The sequence below is a fragment of the Bombina bombina genome, chromosome 3, assembly GCF_027579735.1.
Source record: "Bombina bombina isolate aBomBom1 chromosome 3, aBomBom1.pri, whole genome shotgun sequence".
In the NCBI taxonomy this organism is placed as follows: domain Eukaryota; kingdom Metazoa; phylum Chordata; class Amphibia; order Anura; family Bombinatoridae; genus Bombina; species Bombina bombina.
In genome coordinates this window covers 811,140,122-811,153,919 of record NC_069501.1, presented here as the reverse complement: position 1 = coordinate 811,153,919, position 13,798 = coordinate 811,140,122, and positions in this window count along the sequence as shown.

The window sequence follows — 13,798 nt, the reverse complement described above, 5'->3', positions numbered from 1 at the left end:
CAATTGCCCAAGTTACTCAACATGCCACTAGGAGTAAAGCAAATAGTGGTGGAAAGAGTGCATCGTATAGGCCTGGACAGTGATACACTGGAGCGCAGAGGTCCACGATAAGTCATATTCAAACTCATAAATTACCAGGCTCAAATAGCCTTACTGCAAGCATATCGACAAACTACTTAATTGAAATATCAAGATAAAAAGCTTTTGATCTTCCAGGACTTCTCAGTGGAAGTGGCCTGCAGGCAAAAGGAATTTGCTTCATACTGCTTGAAGCTCCATTAGGCAGGGAGAAGAGTAAACTTGCTTTATTCAACAAAACTCAGATTGCAGACATTGGCAGGACCTAAATACTTCAATTCTCCTAAAGAGCTGCAACATTACCTCGCAAAGAAGCAACTGAGGGAAAAGCAACCAGACTGAGGAACGGACTTTCTGGAAAATGGGTATGTAAACCTGAAAGATCCCATCCACAGTAACAGTAATGGCAGTTAGCAAGAAATTATTGTTACAAAGCTATTATTTTCTATTCTCTGTGAATAGACTTGATGATGTTCAAGGTTTGTTTATTGTTTTTAAGGTTGGTAGTTGTCTTTCTCGCCCAGTACAGTTAATAGCTACAGTCCTCCTGGAAACCACATCTGATGTTGTTTTAAAAGTTTCATGCAAAAGACTTGCCGAACTGAAATACAAATACAGGAGGGAAGGCCAAGGGTATGTGGAAAAACCATTATGTTGTTTGTTATATATTAGAAATGGTAAATGTCACTTGTACTGTAATTGCTTTGTTTCTCCAATACTACCAGAAATGTTGATTGTTTTGTATTATTTAAATGACTATGAATATAAAAGTTAAGATAGTCTCCTGTAATTTAGGAGGCATCATGTCCCCAGCAAAGAGGTCAACTACACTTTTGAGGTTAAATAATATGAAAACTGACATAGGTCTACTACAGGAGATGCACCTCACTGAGGCAGAACACCTTAAATTAAAAAAGGGATGGGTGGGTGAGATAGTGTATACACCGGACACTGGTAGAAAAAGGGGGTAGCTATACCTCTGTCTATTCAAAAGAAAGTTGTTGACAATAATGGGAGATTTATTATTATTATTATTATTATTATTATTATTATCGGTTATTTGTGGAGCGCCAACAGATTCTGCAGCAACAAGATTTATAATTTTAAACATTTTATTATGCAAGATTCCTTATTGTTTGTGCAATGTGTATGGTCCCAACACAAGGAAAAAGACTTTGTGGTATAAACTACAGACCACACTGCTCACCATGACTGATGTTCCCATGATTGTAGGAGGGGATTTCAATATAGCCCAATGTACCCCACTAGGTAGATTTCAAGACCCCACTACACGTACAAAAGCTCTTAGTAAAAATCGCACAATACTGATTCTAAATTAATACAGACATTGAGAAGCAACTTAAATGTAGCAAACATCTGGAGAGCCAGACACCCTGACGATAGAGAGTATACTTGTGTTTCAAAAACTCACAACACGCTATCTAGAATAGACTATTTACTAACATCACTGATGCTTTCTACACAAATAGCAGATGTGGGCATCCCTCAGGTTGTGATATCAGATCATACACCCATATGGATCAGCTTACAAAATAAAATTGAAAAACCAAGAAGTTAAGAACCTCAAATTGGTGTTTCCCCCATTTTTTAATGCATAACTCTGCCTTTAAGGCCTGCTTACAGGCCAAGTGTGATGACTACGCCTCCCTAAACACCCCAAGTAGAAATAATCCTGACCTTTACTGTCAGGCATCTAAAGCAGTGATGACAGGAGAAATCCCTTCTTTCACAGTCAATTTCTGTAAAATTAAGAGACAGACCTCTGAGATACTAGCAGAACAGGTTCTAATGGCCTTCAGTAAATACCTGGCAAACCCCACTATAGAACACAGAGAGGCCTATTATATGAAAAAAAGAAAGAGAGGGATGAACACTTAGCTTTGGTGGATAACGCAGTTAGGTTGCATATACAAGGAAAATCCTACTGGTATGGAAACAAGACTGGAAAATTACTTGCTAATTTGACAAATACATGTACCCCCAGATTGTATGTCTCCACATTAAAAATAAATGGGAACAGAAAAATCCAAACTAAAGACATTGCAGAAGGCTTTAGAGCATACTACCACTCACTCTATCAAAGCCAAACCCCAGATATGGCACAGCAGAGGAAATTGTGGAAAAAAGTTAACTTGCCTAAAATAACAACAGATTAAGTAAACCTACTCAATGCCCCAATTACCACAGAGGAAGTACTACTATCCATTAAACATACGACCTCAGGAAAACCGGCAGGACCTGATGGACTGCCTATATAATATTGTAAACTGTTAAAAATTGCTATAGCCCCAGCTCTAGCTGACTTGTTCTCCTCCTATTTGACAATGACTGCCACCCCTGCTGACATTTTAACTGATGCAACTACAGTATATGAGTAATACCGAAACCAGGTAAAGACCCAGAACTCCCTAGCTCTTACCGACCCATTTCGTTACTTAATAGTAACTATAAATTACTGACAAAGATATTAGCTGACCGACTAGCAGACATAATGCCAAGTATTATACATAAAGACCAAACAGGATTCATCAAAAACAGGTCCTTGGTAGCGAATATTAGAAAATCATATTTAGTGCTCTCACACTTCAAAGATAAGGAACAGAGTGGTGAGCGGAAAGACTTAGTAAATGCCTGCTTGCTTGTCTTAGATGCAGAGAAGGCATTTGATTGAGTGGAGTGGCAACATCTGTTATCTACCTTAGAGAGGTTTGGATTTCAAAATGAATTCCTGCCACTAATAGCCAAACTTTATATTAAACCTAGAGCTTCAGTAATGCTCAACTGACAGTTTTCCCAATGTCTAATACTAGAGAGGGGGACCTGGCAGGGATGTCCCCTATCCCCTTTATTGTTTGATCTGGCTAATACAACAAAAAGTAGAAGGAATACAGGTGGGGACAACAGAGGTGAAGGTCTCACTATACACAGATGACATGTTGTTATGTATCAGAGACCCCTTAAGGAATATCCCACAAACTATGACACTTATACAACAATTCAGCAGCTTTTCAGGCCTAAAAAATTAACATAAATAAGTCGGAAATTATGTGACTAAATTATGATAGACCTCCCATTATTGAGGGTTGGGAATTTAAAGTAGTAAGAGATTATTTCATGTATTTGGGCATACAAATACCACGGAACCCATCTACATTATATGACCTAAATATTTCCCCAATTATTAAATCCACGGAGAATACTTTTAAAGCTTGGATATCTCTTCCAATTTCCATTTCTGGATGGATAGGGATGCTTAAAATGACTTTATTTCCAAAACTGCTTTATGTCTTGCAATCCATACCGGTACTGCTCACCAAAACCGATATTCAGAAATTGCATACTCTGTACTCCTATTTTATCTGGCTAGCTAAGAAACACAGAATAAGTATGTGGAAATTATATCAATCCTCTTCGAAAAGTGGTTATCGGTTACCCAATGTACAATGGACTGTACTTGCAAAAATAGCATTGGATTGGGTATCAAATATAGGCCACTTTGCATGGAAAAGGAGATGGTAGCACCAGTAACCCTAGGATATTTACCATTCATAGATCTTAATAAATCACCTCATATTATTAAAGATAATACTTTGTTCAGGGGCCCTATGGGCTGACAGGGTTTAAAAAGTGTGGGTCAATTATTGGACCATTCTAACAAAGGGGTTCTCCCCTTCAGACAATTGCAAGAGAAATGTAACTTACCTAACCAACAGCATTTTGCGTATTTGCAGGTCAGACATTACCTAGCTGAATTAATAAGACAGAAACTACATATCTGGGAAAAATCACATTGGGACTTGTTGACTTCATTATACACACAAGGAAATAGATCTATCTGTAAAGCAATACTTAGGGGTATATTCCCAATATTTAATTTGCAAAATTCAACAGAAAATAAAACAGAAAATAAAATAAAAAATAAAAATAAAAAATAAATACAAAAAACACAATGTAAACGATTTGAGTGTACAAATGTGGCCACAATTTGATACACAATATTGAATTGCAATTCATAAAAACCTATACACTGAGAGAAAAAGGTGTATTATTTAAAATTATTTAAAAATATAGCAATAAATATCAAAAATTATTTCAGTAAAATATGTGCTAATAAGCTATGTTCTCAATATAGCAGCAGTATGTGACTAAATTATAAACAAAATGTTTTTTGTTCAGTCCACTTTTCTTCTTAAAAATATTTAAACATTATTCACGGTATTAGTAACCATTCAAAAGAAATTTTGCCATAAAGATTTGTATCAATGGGTTTTGCAGTGGATTTATTGTCATTTATTCATTTATATATTATTCCCAGGATTGGCAAGTGTATACAATGTTGCAATGCTATCCTTGACTGTATTGCAATCTACCTCTAGGGATAGATATTTGTATTCCTTTGTGTTAGTTCAATCTATGAAACAAAATTGTTGTGATAAGAATGACAAAGTTACCTTTAATTCTTGTAGATCAAGTATGTCGTTATCACATCCTTCAGTAATGAAACAAAGAAGGAACTTCCGATCTTTACAAGTATCCTTTGTCTTTGAAGTACACCCCCTTGGTGCTTGGCTAGTGGTCTTTTGCGGATTGCTCATGCTCAATAGACAGCTGTTCCGGTCGTTGCAAGAGCCTATCAGGAGGGTTTGTTTTTGTACCACCTGAATACTGGGCTCGCGGGGTTATTTGAAAGTATAACAGCTGATGTCTTTGAAAAAGCAGTTTATCCGCTGTCCAGGCTACAGTGAGGATCGTAACAAGAAACAGGGGATAAACTGTGATGATTCCTTTGGGCCAGTTTCTAAACCTCAGAAACAGGTGTTAAAATACCTGTGCCGATTAGTGGCAGGACAGCAGAGGCAGGAATTGAGATTAGCTCCGAGTGGGGGAGCGCAGGCGGGGATTCTTAGTCAGGGAGTGATAGGTGGTGCTCCAGTAGGGTCAGGGGCTGTGAGTTTGGCGGTGGCAGACAGGAAAGTGGCGCTGCAAGGGGACGTGTACCCCTAAAAGTTCATTTGTTACATTCGCACCTTAAGGCTAAAGTGATTAAGAAAATCAGGGATGGCAAATATGTGCATATATTTGATTTGTCGCTCGAGGCCCATAAGGCGAAGGAGCGGAGTGAGGACGGCTCTGGTCCAAGAAAGGTAAAGAGGCCGGAGAAAATGGATGAGTGGCGTATGTGCTTTAGGGTGCTGGCATCCTGCCTTGTTGAGGCGAAGCCCGAGTTGCGGATAGACGTGCTGAAATACATGGAGATGATAGTTTGTTCACAAAACCTATAAGGAAGGGGTGTGGTGGTCTTACGACGTCGATTATAGGAGGAAGATGGTGAGGAACCCGCTGTTGAATTTTGGCACAATGGATGTGCACTTGTGGCAGCGCCTCGGGTCGGAGCATTCCCCCTCACCCCCATCGGGGGCAAGGGCAGGGGTGAGCAGGCAGCTCGGTGGGGTCAAGAGAAAGGGCTGGGAGTGTTGGAAGTATAATGAAGGGAAGTTTGAGCGGGGAGTGAACTGATCCTTTCGTCACTCCTGCTTATACTGTGGAGCGGGTCACCCAGGGATGGAATGCGGGTAAAAAAAGGAAAGTGGAGGCCGGGGTGGTGGCAGGGGGGCAGCTGGGGCAAAGGGCTCCAATGCCATTGAGGCTGGACGCCCTTGAGCCATGGCTCAGGGCTTACCCAGACAGGCTGGCGGGGGAGCTTCTCCTGCCCGGGCTTTGCAAATTTTTCCGCATTCCGGTAGTGGGGGAGGTAATAGGGGCCCAGCAGAAGTGGAACCTGAAGTCAGCATACGAGTACCCCGACATAATGAGGGAGAAAGGAACTGAAGCTGGGGTGCATGGTGGGCCCCTTTAGGGAACCCCCCATGGAAGGATTGGTGGTTTCCCCACTGGGGGTTGTGCCAAAGAAAGAAGCAGGAAAATTCCGGTTGATTCAGCACTTATCGTACCCGAAAGGTAATTCGGTAAATGACGCTATCAACCCGGAAGTTAGTTCCGTATACTATCAGTCATTTGACCAAGCAAGGGTTTGGTACAGCAGGCCGGTGTGGGAGCCCTCCTGGCAAAGCTGGATATTGAGTCAGCCTTCCGCCTGTTGCCAATCCACCCGGCATCCTTTCGGCTAATGGGATGCTGGTTTGAGGGTGCCTATTTTGTAGATCGTTGTCTACCAATGGGTTGCTCGGTCTCCTGTTCTTTCTTTGAGATGTTCAGTACATTTTTGCACTGGGCGGTCTCTTCGATGGCAGGGGGTGGGCTTATAGCCCATTATTTAAATGACTTCTTGCTGATAGGCAGAGCGGGGTCGGCAGAATGTGCGAGGCTCATATCGGTGATGAGGGCATTGTTTGCTCAATTTGGGGTTCCTTTAGCAGAGGACAAGACCCAGGGGCCATGCACTCACCTGACGTTTTGAGATCGATACCCAGGAAAGACGGTGTAGGTTGCCAGAGGATAAGGTGATGAGTATGCTAGCTGCGGTTTCATTGGCCGCAGCAGTGGCGGATCGTCTCCCAGTACGGGAGTTGCAGTCATTGCTGGGTCTGTTGAATTTTGCTTGAAAGGTTATCCCGATGGGCAGGGTGTTCAACAGGAGGTTGGAGGGCCCATTAAAAGGGGGAAGCGGGGGACGCAAGCGGTGTAGGATATCTCAGGACATGAAGGAGGACTTGAGGGTCTGGAAGTTGTTCCTGGCAGAATTTAATGGGATATTGTTGTAGAGACAGAGGAGAATGTTCAGTCAAGCTCTGCATCTGTTTACAGATGTGGCAGGGGCATTGGGGTACGGGGCATACTTCAATAATGCGTAGAGCTCAGAGGAGTGGCCCCGGACATGGACTGAACGGGGGCTGACCAGGAATCTCACTCTCCTAGAGTTGTTTCCCATTGTAGTTGCCATTGAATTATGGGGACAGCGGTTGGCTAATAGGAATGTTATTTTCTGGTGCGATAATATGAGCATTGTGTTTGCTATCAACAATCTTTCAGCCTCTTCCCCTATTGTTGTAAGATACCTTTGATGGTTAGTGCTGAGGTGTTTGCGGCACAATATTGACTTTGCGACACGGCATGGGCCCGGGGTTAATAATGTGGTGGCGGATGCGCTGTCATGGGGCCAATGGGATATGTTTAGGAGACTGGCTCCTGGTGCAGACGCGGTTGGTGCTCCTTGTCCTTCCTTTCTTTGGCAGGTGGCAGAAGGGGGGGACGTACTGACTTCAATGGTGCAGGCGTCACTGGCGCCTGCTACTTGGAAGTCCTACGTTAAGCACTGGGCAGAGTGGGAAGTCTTCCTGAAGGGTAAGGGTATTCCTGTAAAAGCTGGGTCCCCAGCATTGTTGCTTGAATAGATGGTGCACTTGAAGGAGGGTGCAAGAAAGGGTCAATGCAAGGGAAGCTCGCAGCTTTGTCCTTTTTTAGTAAATGGCGGGGCCTCCCAGATGGTATGAGTACCTTCTTGGTTAAGCAGGTAATGAAGGGTTGGAGTAGGATTGAGGCCAGCTCTGCGGATAGGCATGAGCCAATTACCATACAAAGGCTAGTGGCTTTATTGGCGGTACTCCCTGAGGTGTGCGCAGATGAGTACGAGGTCAGTTTGTTCAGGGCAGCATTTGCAGTCGTGTTCTTTGGAGCACTTAGAATCGGGGAACTAGTTGGTCAATCCAGGGTGTCGATGGGTAGCAGTATCCAGGTGCGGCATATCAGGTTTGATATGCAAGCATTACAGCTGTTCATTCCTAGATCAAAGACCGATCAGGACAAAAAGGGTGTGTGGTTGACTATGCAGCAGCAGGCTAGTTTAGCGTGTTGCCCTGTCCGCTTACTTCGGAATTCTCTTTGAAGAGACCAAAGAATCCTGGGCAATTTTTTATTCATGGGGACGGGTCCAACTTGTCCAGATTTCAATTTAAAAGAGTGTTTGAGGAGGTAGCTAAAAGAGCTGGCCTTGATCCTGGTGTGATTGCTTCCCACTCATTCCGCATTAGGTCGGCTACTAGCGCGGCGGCTGCCGGGGCACCAGAGTGGGAGATACAGAGGTTGGGGAGGTGGAGCTCTAAAAGGTACAAGCTGTACATTAGACCTCTTCAAGACGACAAATAGTTAGCGTTAGGTTTAGCACGCTAAGTGTTGGTTAGTAATGAAGGTTCTCGTTTTCTTTTAGGTTTAAGGACCCCTCCATGTAGAGCGTGGATAGTTGGCCATTCGTATGTACATTGGGCAGCAATTCACGCTTTGAAGCGTCCAGGCGGCCAGCAGCTGGGATTTTGACCAGATGTGGTTTCTATTAGATGGCTGGGGAGGAGGGGGATGTTATGGAGAGATTTGCCGGCTTGTCTTGAGGAGGCCTTTCTTCGATGTGGTCGACCTTCTTTGATAGTGTTGCATCTGGGGGGAAATTATGTAGGGAGTTTGCCTGTGCTGGAGTTGACAGCTATTATCCAGTATGATGTGCGGTGGTTGAAAGCATGTTTTCCAGGAGTGCGTGTGGCATGGTCGAATGTCATTTCTCGCTTGCAGTGGAGGCATGTGAGAGTGCACTGTTCAGCTTACCGTATTAGGAAAAAGCTGAATAGGGATTTTGGGAGGCTGACCGCGGAGGAAGGTGGTTTCGTGATCAGGCATGATAATATCTAAGGGGACTGCAAGTGACTGTATAGACCTGATGAGGTCCATTTAACGGAAGAGGGCATCAAGCTGTTTTTGGCTAATTTATCAGGGGCGCCGAGGCGTCACGTTCTTTAGCTATTCCCTAGTGGGGTGGCAGCAAGAGCTCCATTATGGGGGCGTATAGTATGTTTCTCTTGTGGCGGGGTCCCGGCCGAATAATTTTTATAGTTTCCGCAAGGGTGTGGTCGAGCTAATGGGAGGGGCTTGATGTTGCAAATCACAGCTTGTAACGCCTCTCCCCACGGGTCTGCTCGGCAGGAGCATTGCGACAACAAATCCGGGCTGGTGACCTCACTACGCTTGTTGTAGATACTAAGTTATTTATAGGTATAAAAATATATATTAGGTTCTGATGCCACCACCTTGAGTTAAGCCTTAGGCCTCTAGTTATCAATGTGTCTACTTACCTGCCTTCGACAGCCCCAATACACTCGCCTAAGCTCGCCTCACATCGCTGCCTCGGACCTGAATACGCTCTCCAAAGTTATCAAAAAAGCTGTCAAAAAGCTGTGCACCAAGTACGGGGCGATGAGCAGCGGACTGGGATAGTTATCACTCATCCGATCTCGCTGCTCTTCGGCTTTTTCCCAGCTTTATTGATAAGCTGTCACTAAGCACCCACACTAAACTACACTGTTCTACTCCCTATACCGGTGCCCCCGGAGCCCCCCGCAACTAAATAAAGTTATTAACCCCTAAACCGCCGCTCCTAGACCCCGTCGCAACTATAATAAATGTATTAACCCCTAAACTGCTGCTCCTAGACCCCGCCACAACTATAATAAATGTATTAACCCCTAAACCGCCACTCCTATACCCCGCCGCAACTATAATAAATGTATTAACCCCTAAACCACCGCTCCCGGACCCCGCCGCCACCTACATTATTCCTATTAACCCCTATCCTGCCCCCCCTATACTGCCGCCACCTATAATAAATTTATTTACCACTATCCTGTGGATCCCGTACCCCGCCGCAACTAAATAAATTGTTATTATTAATAGATAAGCTGTCACTAAGCACCCACACTAAACTACACTGTTCTACTCCCTATACCGGCGCCCCCCGCAACTAAATAAAGTTATTAACCCCTAAACCGCCGCTCTTAGACCCAGCCAAAACTATAATAAATGTATTAACCCCTAAACCGCCGCTCCTAGACCACGCCGCAACTATAATAAATGTATTAACCCCTAAACCGCCGCTCCTAGACCCCGCCGCAACTATAATAAATTGTTTAACCCCTAAACCGCTGCTCCCAGACCCCGCCACCACCTATAATAAATTTATCAACCCCTATCTTGCCCCCCTATACCGCCGCAACCTATAATAAAATTATTAACCCCTAAACCTAAGTCTAACCCTAACACCCCCTAACTTAAATATTAATTAAATAAATTTACTATTATTAACTAAATTATTCCTAGTTAAAACTAAATACTTACCTATAAAATAAACCCTAACATAGCTACAATGTAATTAATAATTATATTGTAGCTATTTTAGGATTTATTTTTATTTTACAGGCAAATTTCAATTTATTTTAACTAGGTACAATAGTTATTAAATAGTTATTAACTATTTAATAGCTACCTAGATAAAATAAAGTCAAATTTACCTGTAAAATAAAAACTAATCTAAGTTACAAATACACCTAACACTACACTATCATTAAACAAATTATTCCTATTTAAAAATAAATACTTACCTGTAAAATAAACCCTAAGATAGCTACAATGTAATTAAAGGGCCATAATACCCAAATGTTTAAACACTTTAAAGTGCTGCAGCATAGCTGTAAAAAGCTGACTAGAAAATATCACCTGAACATCTCTATCTAAAAAAGAAAGATATTTTACCTCAAAAGTTCCTCAGTAGCCACCTCCCATTGTAAAGGATTTCTAAGCAGCATTTTAGTGTGTCTGTCCTGGGACAGCTGAAAGGATGAGCCTCGTGAACTTTCATATTATTTCACCAATCAGGTAAAGGAAGCTTACTATGAAATCTCATGAGCGTTAAGTCAAATCTCATGAGATCACAGTAAGAGTTCATGACCTCAGCACTGCTGATGCTGATTGGCTGCTGTTCATTTCTTCATTTTTTTTTATTTTTTTTACCTGCAGCTGGGAGCAGGTGAAGTATAACTTTTTACACAGAACTTACTCTGCTGAGCTGAGGAGATTGTGAGGTAAAATATCTTCCTTTTTTACATAGAGATGCTCAGGTGATATTTTCCTGTCATTTTTTTATAGTTATACTGCATCAGTTTCAAGTGATTTAGCATATGAGTATTATGTCCCTTTAATAATTACATTGTAGCTATTTTAAGATTTATATTTATTTTACAGGTAACTTTGTATTTATTTTAACTAGGTAGAATAGTTATTAAATAATAATATATTAAATATTACATAAATAAATAATAATATATTAAATATTACAAAATTTTTAATCTAATTACACCTAATCTAAGCCCCCTAATAAAATAACAAAGCCCCCCAAAATAAAAAAATACCCTATTCTAAATTACAAAAGTTAACAGCTCTATTACCTTACCAGCCCTTAAAAGGGCCTTTTGCGGGGCATGCCCCAAAGTGATCAGCTCTTTTGCATGTAAAAAAAATACAACCCCCCCAACATTAAAACCCACCACCCACATACCCCTACTCTAACCCACCCAAACCCCTCTTTAAAAAACCTAATACTAACCCCCTGAAGATCTCCCTACCTTGAGTCGTCTTCAGCCAGCCGACCACCGATGGAACAGGAGAGGACATCCGCAGCGGCCAAAGTCATCATCCAAGGGGCGCTGAAGAGGTCTTCCATCCGATAGAAGTCTTCATCCATGCAGCTTCTTCAATCTTCATCCATCCGGAGCGGAGAGGAGCCTTCTTCAAGCGAGCCGACGCGAAGCCATCCTCTTCCAACGACGCCTACAGACGAATGGATATTCCTTTAAGTGACGTCATCCAAGATGGTGTTCCTTGAATGCCAATTGGCTGATAGGATTCTATCAGCCAATCGGAATTAAGGTAGGAAAAATCTGATTGGATGATGCAATCAGCCAATCAGATTGAGCTTGCATTCTATTGGCTATTCCGATTAGGGGGCTTAGATTAGGTGTAATTAGATTATGGCCCTTTTAAGGGCTGGTAAGGTAATAGAGCTGTTAACTTTTGTAATTTAGAATAGGGTAGGGCTTTTTTTTATTTTCGGGGGCTTTGTTATTTTATTAGGGGGCTTAGATTAGGTGTAATTAGATTAAAAATCTTGTAATATTTTTTTATTTTTTGTAACTTATTTTTTTTTATTTTTTGTACTTTAGTTAGTTTATTTAATTGTATTTAATTGTAGGTATTTGTAGTTAATTAATTTAATTAATTTAATGATAGTGTAGTGTTAGGTTTAATTGTAACTTAGGTTTGGATTTATTTTACAGGTAAATTTGTATTTCTTTTAGCTAGGTAGTTATTAAATAGTTAATAACTATTTAATAACTATTCTACCTAGTTAAAATAAATACAAAGTTACCTGTAAAATAAATATAAATCCTAAAATAGCTACAATGTAATTATTAATTACATTGTAGCTATCTTAGGGTTTATTTTACAGGTAAGTATTTATTTTTAAATAGGAATAATTTATTTAATGATAGTGTAGTGTTAGGTGTAATTGTAACTTAGGTTAGTTTTTATTTTACAGGTAAATTTGACTTTATTTTATCTAGGTAGCTATTAAATAGTTAATAACTATTTAATAGCTTTTGTACCTAGTTAAAATAAATTTAAATTTGCCTGTAAAATAAAAATAAATCCTAAAATAGCTACAATATAATTATTAGTTATATTGTAGCTATATTAGGGTTTATTTTAAAGGTAAGTATTTAGTTAATAAGAATAATATTTATTTAGATGTATTTAATTAATATTTAAGTTAGGGGGGTGTAAGGGTTAGGGTTAGACTTAGGTTTAGGGGTTAATAATTTTATTATAGTGGCGGCGGTGTAGGGGGGGCAGGATAGGGGTTAATAAATTTATTATAGGTGGCGGCAGTGTAGGGGGGGGCCGGATAGGGTTTAATAGATATTATGTAGGTGGCGGCGGGGTCCTGGAGCGGCGGTTTAGGGGTTAACATATTTATTATAGTTTCTGCTGGGTTCGGGAGCGGCGGTTTAGGGGTTAATAAGTTTATTAGGGTGGTGGTGGGCTCCGGGAGTGGCGGTTTAGGGGGTAATACATTTATTTAGTTGCGGCGGTGTAGGGGGGGGGCAGATTAGGGGTGTTTAGACTCGGGGTACATGTTAGGGTGTTAGGTGTACACACTTCCCATAGGAATCAATGAGATGTCGGGCAGCAGCGAACATGAGATTTCGCTATGGTCAGACTCCCATTGATTCCTATGGGATCCGCCACCTCCAGGGCGGCAGATTGAAAACCAGGTACGCTGGCCCGGAATAGTGGTGAGCTTACCTGCTAGTTTTTTGATAACTAGCAAAAGTAGTCAGATTGTGCCGAACTTGCGTTCGGAACATCTGGAGTGACGTAAGAATCGATCTGTGTCAGACTGAGTCCGGCGGATCGAAGCTTACATCACTATATTCTACTTTTGCCCGGCTGTTGTGCTTGATAACTACAGCGAATCAGCCTCGCCACAAATACGCTGCGGAATTCCAGCATATTTGAGGTTGACGGCTTGATAACTAGAGGCCTTACGCTTCACAGAAAAAGTTTAGAGTTTTGTCTGGTTGTTTTAAATAAACGCAACTTTGCTCCACGGTCTTCTACCTCCAAACATGTGTCTGTGTATTTATTGGGTAAGGTGGGAATGAAGTCATGGAGATTTGACCCTTATGTTCTGAAAGATAATGCAAGATGTAAAAACTCAAACTGTATAACGCAGTATTGTAACTGTGTAATAAAAACTATTGAACATGGAAATGTAAATGTCACTGGTCTTGCTGAAAAAAAATTTAATAAAAAAAAAAAAAACACTGCTCATATTACAAATTGACAAGTAAAATGGTAGCAT